Below are 8,594 nucleotides of genomic sequence, written 5' to 3'. Positions count from 1 at the left end.
TTTATAACGTATAACGTTATATACTATTACGTTATAACGTAAAACGTTATTTAGTATTACCTTATAACGTGTAAAGTTATATACTATTACGTTATGAAGTATAACGTTATATAATATTACATACTAACAGTATAACAATATATAGTATTACCCGATGACGTTTAACGTTATATACTACTACGTTATAACGTATAACGTTATATACTATTATTTTATAACGTATAACGTTATATACTGTTACGTAATAACGTGTAACGTTATATGGTATTACCTGAAGACGTATAACGTAATATACTTTCATGTTATAACGTAAAACGTTATGTAGTATTACCTTATAACGTGTAACGTTATATACTATTACGTTATGACGTATAACGTTATATACTATCACGTACTAACGTATAACGTTATATAATGTTACGTACTAACGTATAACGTTATATACTACTAGGTTATAACGTATAACTTTATATAGTATTACCTGACGACGTATAACGTTATATACTACTACGTTATAACGTATAACGTTATATAATATTACGTACTAACGTATAACGTTATATACTATTACGTACTAATCTATGACGTTATATACTACTACGTACTAACGTATAACGATATATAGTATTACGTTATGACGTATAACGTTATATACTATTACATACTAACGTATAACGTTATATAATATTACGTACTAACGTATAACGTTATATATTATTACGTACTAACGTATAAAGTTATATACTATTACGTTATAACGTATAACGTTATATACTATTACGCTATAACGTATAACGTTATATAGTATTACCTGACGACGTATAACGTTATATACTACTACGTTATAACGTATAACGTTATATAATATTACGTACTAACGTATACCGTTATATACTTTTACGTACTAACGTATAACGTTATATACTATTACCTATTAACGTATAACGTTATATGCTATTACGTTATAACGTATAACGTTATATACTGTTACGTAATAGCGTGTAACGTTATACACTATTACGTTATGACGTATAACGTTATATACTATTACGTTATAACGTATAACGTTATATACTGTTACGTAATAACGTGTAACGGTATATACTATTACGTAATAACGTGTAACGTTATATAATATTACCTAATGACGTATAACGTTATATGCTATTACGTTATAACGTATAAAGTTATATACTATTACGTAATAACGTGTAACGTTATATAGAATTATCTGATGACGTATAACGTTATATACTACTACGTTATAACGTATAACGTTATATACTATTACGTTATAACGTAAAACGTTATTTAGTATTACCTTATAACGTGTAAAGTTATATACTATTACGTTATGAAGTATAACGTTATATAATATTACATACTAACAGTATAACAATATATAGTATTACCCGATGACGTTTAACGTTATATACTACTACGTTATAACGTATAACGTTATATACTATTATTTTATAACGTATAACGTTATATACTATTACGTTATCACGTAAAACGTTATTTAGTATTACCTTATAACGTGTAAAGTTATATACTATTACGTTATGAAGTATAACGTTATATAATATTACATACTAACAGTATAACAATATATAGTATTACCCGATGACGTTTAACGTTATATACTACTACGTTATAACGTATAAAGTTATATACTATTATTTTATAACGTATAACGTTATATACTGTTACGTAATAACGTGTAACGTTATATAGTATTACCTGAAGACGTATAACGTAATATACTTTCATGTTATAACGTAAAACGTTATGTAGTATTACCTTATAACGTGTAACGTTATATACTATTACGTTATGACGTATAACGTTATATACTATTACGTACTAACGTATAACGTCATATAATGTTACGTACTAACGTATAACGTTATATACTATTACGTTATAACGTATAACGTTATATACTATTACGTTATGACGTATAACGTTATATACTATTACGTTATGACGTATAACGGTATATACTATTACGTACTAACGTATAACGTTATATCATGTTACGTAATAACGTATAACGTTATATAGTATTACCTAATGACGTATAACGTTATATACAATTACGTTAAAACGTATAACGTTATATACTACTACGTTATAACGTATAACGTTATATAATATTACGTGCTAACGTATAACGTTATATACTATTACGTACTAACCTATAACGTTATATACTATTACGTACTAACGTATAACGATATATAATATTACGTTATGACGTATAACGTTATATACCATTACGTTATAACGTATAACGTTATATATTGTTACGTAATAACGTGTAACGTTATATGGTATTACCTGATGACATATAACGTTATATACTACTACGTTATAACGTATAACGTTATATACTATTACGTACTAACGTAGAACGTTATATAATGTTACGTACTAACGTATAACGTTATATACTATTACGTTATGACGTATAACATTATATACTATTACGTTATAACGTATAACGTTATATAATGTCACGTAATAACGTGTAACGTCATATAGTATTACCTAATGACGTATAACGTTATATGCTATTACGTTATAACGTATAACGTTATATACTGTTACGTAATAGCGTGTAACGTTATACACTATTACGTTATGACGTATAACGTTATATACTATTACGTTATAACGTATAACGTTATATACTGTTACGTAATAACGTGTAACGGTATATACTATTACGTAATAACGTGTAACGTTATATAATATTACCTAATGTCGTATAACGTTATATACTATTACGTTATAACGTATAAAGTTATATACTATTACGTAATAATGTGTAACGTTATATAGAATTATCTGATGACGTATAACGTTATATACTACTACGTTATAACGTATAACGTTATATACTATTACGTTATAACGTAAAACGTTATTTAGTATTACCTTATAACGTGTAAAGTTATATACTATTACGTTATGAAGTATAACGTTATATAATATTACATACTAACAGTATAACAATATATAGTATTACCCGATGACGTTTAACGTTATATACTACTACGTTATAACGTATAACGTTATATACTATTATTTTATAACGTATAACGTTATATACTATTACGTTATAACGTAAAACGTTATTTAGTATTACCTTATAACGTGTAAAGTTATATACTATTACGTTATGAAGTATAACGTTATATAATATTACATACTAACAGTATAACAATATATAGTATTACCCGATGACGTTTAACGTTATATACTACTACGTTATAACGTATAACGTTATATACTATTATTTTATAACGTATAACGTTATATACTGTTACGTAATAACGTGTAACGTTATATGGTATTACCTGAAGACGTATAACGTAATATACTTTCATGTTATAACGTAAAACGTTATGTAGTATTACCTTATAACGTGTAACGTTATATACTATTACGTTATGACGTATAACGTTATATACTATTACGTACTAACGTATAACGTTATATAATGTTACGTACTAACGTATAACGTTATATACTACTAGGTTATAACGTATAACTTTATATAGTATTACCTGACGACGTATAACGTTATATAATACTACGTTATAACGTATAACGTTATATAATATTACGTACTAACGTATAACGTTATATACTATTACGTACTAATCTATAACGTTATATACTATTACGTACTAACGTATAACGATATATAGTATTACGTTATGACGTATAACGTTATATACTATTACATACTAACGTATAACGTTATATAATATTACGTACTAACGTATAACGTTATATATTATTACGTACTAACGTATAAAGTTATATACTATTACGTTATAACGTATAACGTTATATACTATTACGCTATAACGTATAACGTTATATAGTATTACCTGACGACGTATAACGTTATATACTACTACGTTATAACGTATAACGTTATATAATATTACGTACTAACGTATACCGTTATATACTTTTACGTACTAACGTATAACGTTATATACTATTACCTATTAACGTATAACGTTATATACTATTACGTAATAACGTATAACGTTATATACTATTACCTATTAACGTATAACGTTATATACTATTACGTACTAACGTATAACGTTATATAGTATCACCTGATGACGTATAACTTTTTATACTACTCAGTTATAACGTATAACGTAATATACTATTACGTACTAGTGTATAACGTTATATACTATTACGTACTAACGTATAACGTTATATACTATTACGCTATAACGTATAACGTCATATACTATTACGTTATACGTATAACGTTATATAGTATTACCTGACGACGTATAACGTTATATACTACTACGTTATAACGTATAACGTTATATAATATTACGTACTAACGAATACCGTTATATACTATTACGTACTAACGTATAACGTTATATATTATTACGTACTAACGTATAACGTTATATACTATTACGTATTAACGTATAACGTTATATACTCCTTCGTCGTAACATATGACGTTATATACTATTACGTACTAACAGTATAACATTATATAGTATTACTTTATAACTTATAACGTTATATACTATCACGTTATGACGTATAACGTTATATACTATTACGTAATATTGTATAATGTGATGTACTATTACGTACTACCGTATAACGATATATAACATTACGTACTAACGTATAACGTTATATACTGTTTCGTACTAACGTATAACGTTATATACTGGTACGTAATAACGTATAACGTTATATACTATTACGTTATAACTTATAACGTTATATGCTATTACGTAGTAACGTATAACGTTATATAGTATTACCTGACGACGTATAACGTTATATACTACTACGTTATAACGTTTAACGTTATATAATATTACGTACTAACGTCTAAATGTTATATACTATAACGTACTAAGGTATAACGATACAAACTACTACGTATTAACGTATAACGTTATATACTATTACGTTATAACGTATAACGTTATATACTACTACGTTATAACGTATAACGTTATATAGTATTACGTACTAACGTATAACGTTATATACTATTACGTAATAACGTATAACGTTATATACTATTACCTATTAACGTATAACGTTATATACTATTACGTACTAACGTATAACGTTATATACTATTACGCTATGACGTATAACGTTATATACTATTACGTTATACGTATAACGTTATATAGTATTACCTGACGACGTATAACGTTATATACTACTACATTATAACGTATAACGTTATATAATATTACGTACTAACGTATACCGTTATATACTATTACGTAATAACTTATAACGTTATATACTATTACCTATTAACGTATAACGTTATATACTATTACGCTATAACGTATAACGTTATATACTATTACGTTATACGTATAACGTTATATAGTATTACCTGACGACGTATAACGATATATAACATTACGTACTAACGTATAACGTTATATACTGTTACGTACTAACGTATAACGTTATATACTGGTACGTAATAACGTATAACGTTATATACTATTACGCTATAACGTATAACGTTATATACTATTACGTTATACGTATAACGTTATATAGTATTACCTGACGACGTATAACGATATATAACATTACGTACTTACGTATAACGTTATATACTGTTACGTACTAACGTATAACGTTATATACTGGTACGTAATAACGTATAACGTTATATACTATTACGTACTAACGTATAACGTTATATACTATTACGTTATAACGTATAACGTTATATGCTATTACGTAATAACGTATAACGTTATATAGTATTACCTGACGACGTATAACGTTATATACTACTACGTTATAACGTATAACGTTATATAATATTACGTACTAACGTATAACGTTATATACTATAACGTACTAAGGTATAACGTTACGAACTATTACGTATTAATGTATAACGTTATATACTATTACGTACTAACGTATAACGTTATATACTATTACGTACTGACGTATAACGTTATGTACTATTACGCATTAACGTATAACGTTATATACTAATACGTAATAACGTATAACGTTTAGTAGTATTACCTTATAACGTGTAACGTTATAGACTATTACGTTATGACGTATAACGTTATATACTGTTACGTACTAACAGTATAACATTGTATAGTATTACCTGATGACGTATAACTTTTTATACTACTCAGTTATAACGTATAACGTTATATACTATTACGTACTAACGTATAACGTTATATACTATTACGTACTAACGTATAACGTTATATACTATTACGTAATAACGTATAACGTTATATACTATTACCTATTAACGTATAACGTTATATAGTATTACGTTATGACGTATAACGTTATATAGTATTACCTGATGACGTATAATGTTATATACTATTACGTACTAACGTATAACGTTATATACTATTACGTACTAAGGTATAACGTTATATACTATTACGTAATAACGTACAACGTTATATACTATTACCTATTAACGTATAACGTTATATACTATTACGTACTAACGTATAAGGTTATATAATATTACGTATTAACGTATAACGTTATATACTCTTACGTAGTAACGTATAACGTTATATACTATTACGTATTAACGTATAACGTTATATATTCTTACGTAGTAAAGAATAACGTCATATACTATTACGTACTAACGTATAACGATACATAATATTACGTTATAACGTATAGCGTTATATAGTATTACCTGATGACTTATAACGCTATATACTAGTCAGTTATAACGTATAACGTTATATACTATTACGTACTAACAGTATAACGTTATATAGTATTATCTGATGACTTATAACATTATATACTACTCAGTTATAACCCATAACGTTATATACTATTACGTACGAACGTATAACGTTATATACTATTACGTACTAACGTATAACGTTATATACTACTACGTTATAACGTATAACGTTATATAATATTACGTACTAACGTATACCGTTATATACTATTACGTACTAACGTATAACGTTATATATTATTACGTACTAACGTATAACGTTATATACTATTACGTATTAACGTATAACGTTATATACTCTTTCGTCGTAACATATGACGTTATATACTATTACGTACTAACAGTATAACATTATATAGTATTACTTTATAACTTATAACGTTATATACTATTACGTTATGACGTATAACGTTATATACTATTACGTAATATTGTATAATGTGATGTACTATTACGTACTACCGTATAACGATATATAACATTACGTACTAACGTATAACGTTATATACTGTTACGTACTAACGTATAACGTTATATACTGGTACGTAATAACGTATAACGTTATATACTATTACGTTATAACTTATAACGTTATATGCTATTACGTAGTAACGTATAACGTTATATAGTATTACCTGACGACGTATAACGTTATATACTACTACGTTATAACGTTTAACGTTATATAATATTACGTACTAACGTCTAAATGTTATATACTATAACGTACTAAGGTATAACGATACAAACTACTACGTATTAACGTATAACGTTATATACTATTACGTACTAACGTATAACGTTATATACTATTAACTATTAACGTATAACGTTATATACTATTACGTAATAACGTTTAACGTTATATAGTATTACGTTATGACGTATAACGTTGTATACTATTACGTAATAACGTATAACGTGATATACTATTACGTACTAACGTATAACGTTATATACTATTACGTTATGACGTATAACGTTATATACTATTACGTACTAACGTGTAACGATATATAGTATTACCTGATGACGTATAAAGTTATATAATGATACGTTATAACGTCAACGTTATATACTATTATGTTATAACGTAAAACTTTATGTAGTATTACCTTATAACGTGTAACGTTAATTACTATTACGTTATGGCGTATAACGGTATATACTATTACGTACTAACGTATAACGTTATATCATTTTACGTAATAACGTATAACGTTATATACTCGTACGTAGTAACGTATAACGTCATATACTGTTACGTACTAACGTTTAACGTTATATAGTATTATGTTATAACGTAAAACGTTATATACTATTACGTAATAACGTATAACGTTATATAGTATTACCTGATGACGAATAACGTTCTATACTATTACGTACTAACGTATAACGTTATATACTATTACGTACTAAGGTATAACGTTATATACTATTACGTAGTAACGTATAACGTCATATACTATTACGTACTAACGTATAACGCTATATAGTATTATGTTATAACGTAAAACGTTATGTAGTATTACCTCATAACGTGTAACGTTATATACAATTACGTTATGACGTACAACGGTATATACTATTACGTACGAACAGTATGACGTTATATACTATTAGATTATAACGTAGAACGTTATATACTACTACGTAAAAACGTATAACGTTATATAGTATTACCTGATGACGTATAACGTTATATACTATTACGTACTAATGTATAACGTTATATACTATTACGTAGTAAGGTATAACGTTATATACTATTACGTAATAA

The sequence above is a fragment of the Bombus pascuorum genome, chromosome 5 (assembly GCF_905332965.1).
Source record: "Bombus pascuorum chromosome 5, iyBomPasc1.1, whole genome shotgun sequence".
Classification (NCBI taxonomy): Eukaryota; Metazoa; Arthropoda; class Insecta; order Hymenoptera; family Apidae; genus Bombus; species Bombus pascuorum.
The sequence above is the reverse complement of the archived record's forward strand: the minus strand, read 5'-3'. Positions refer to the sequence as shown.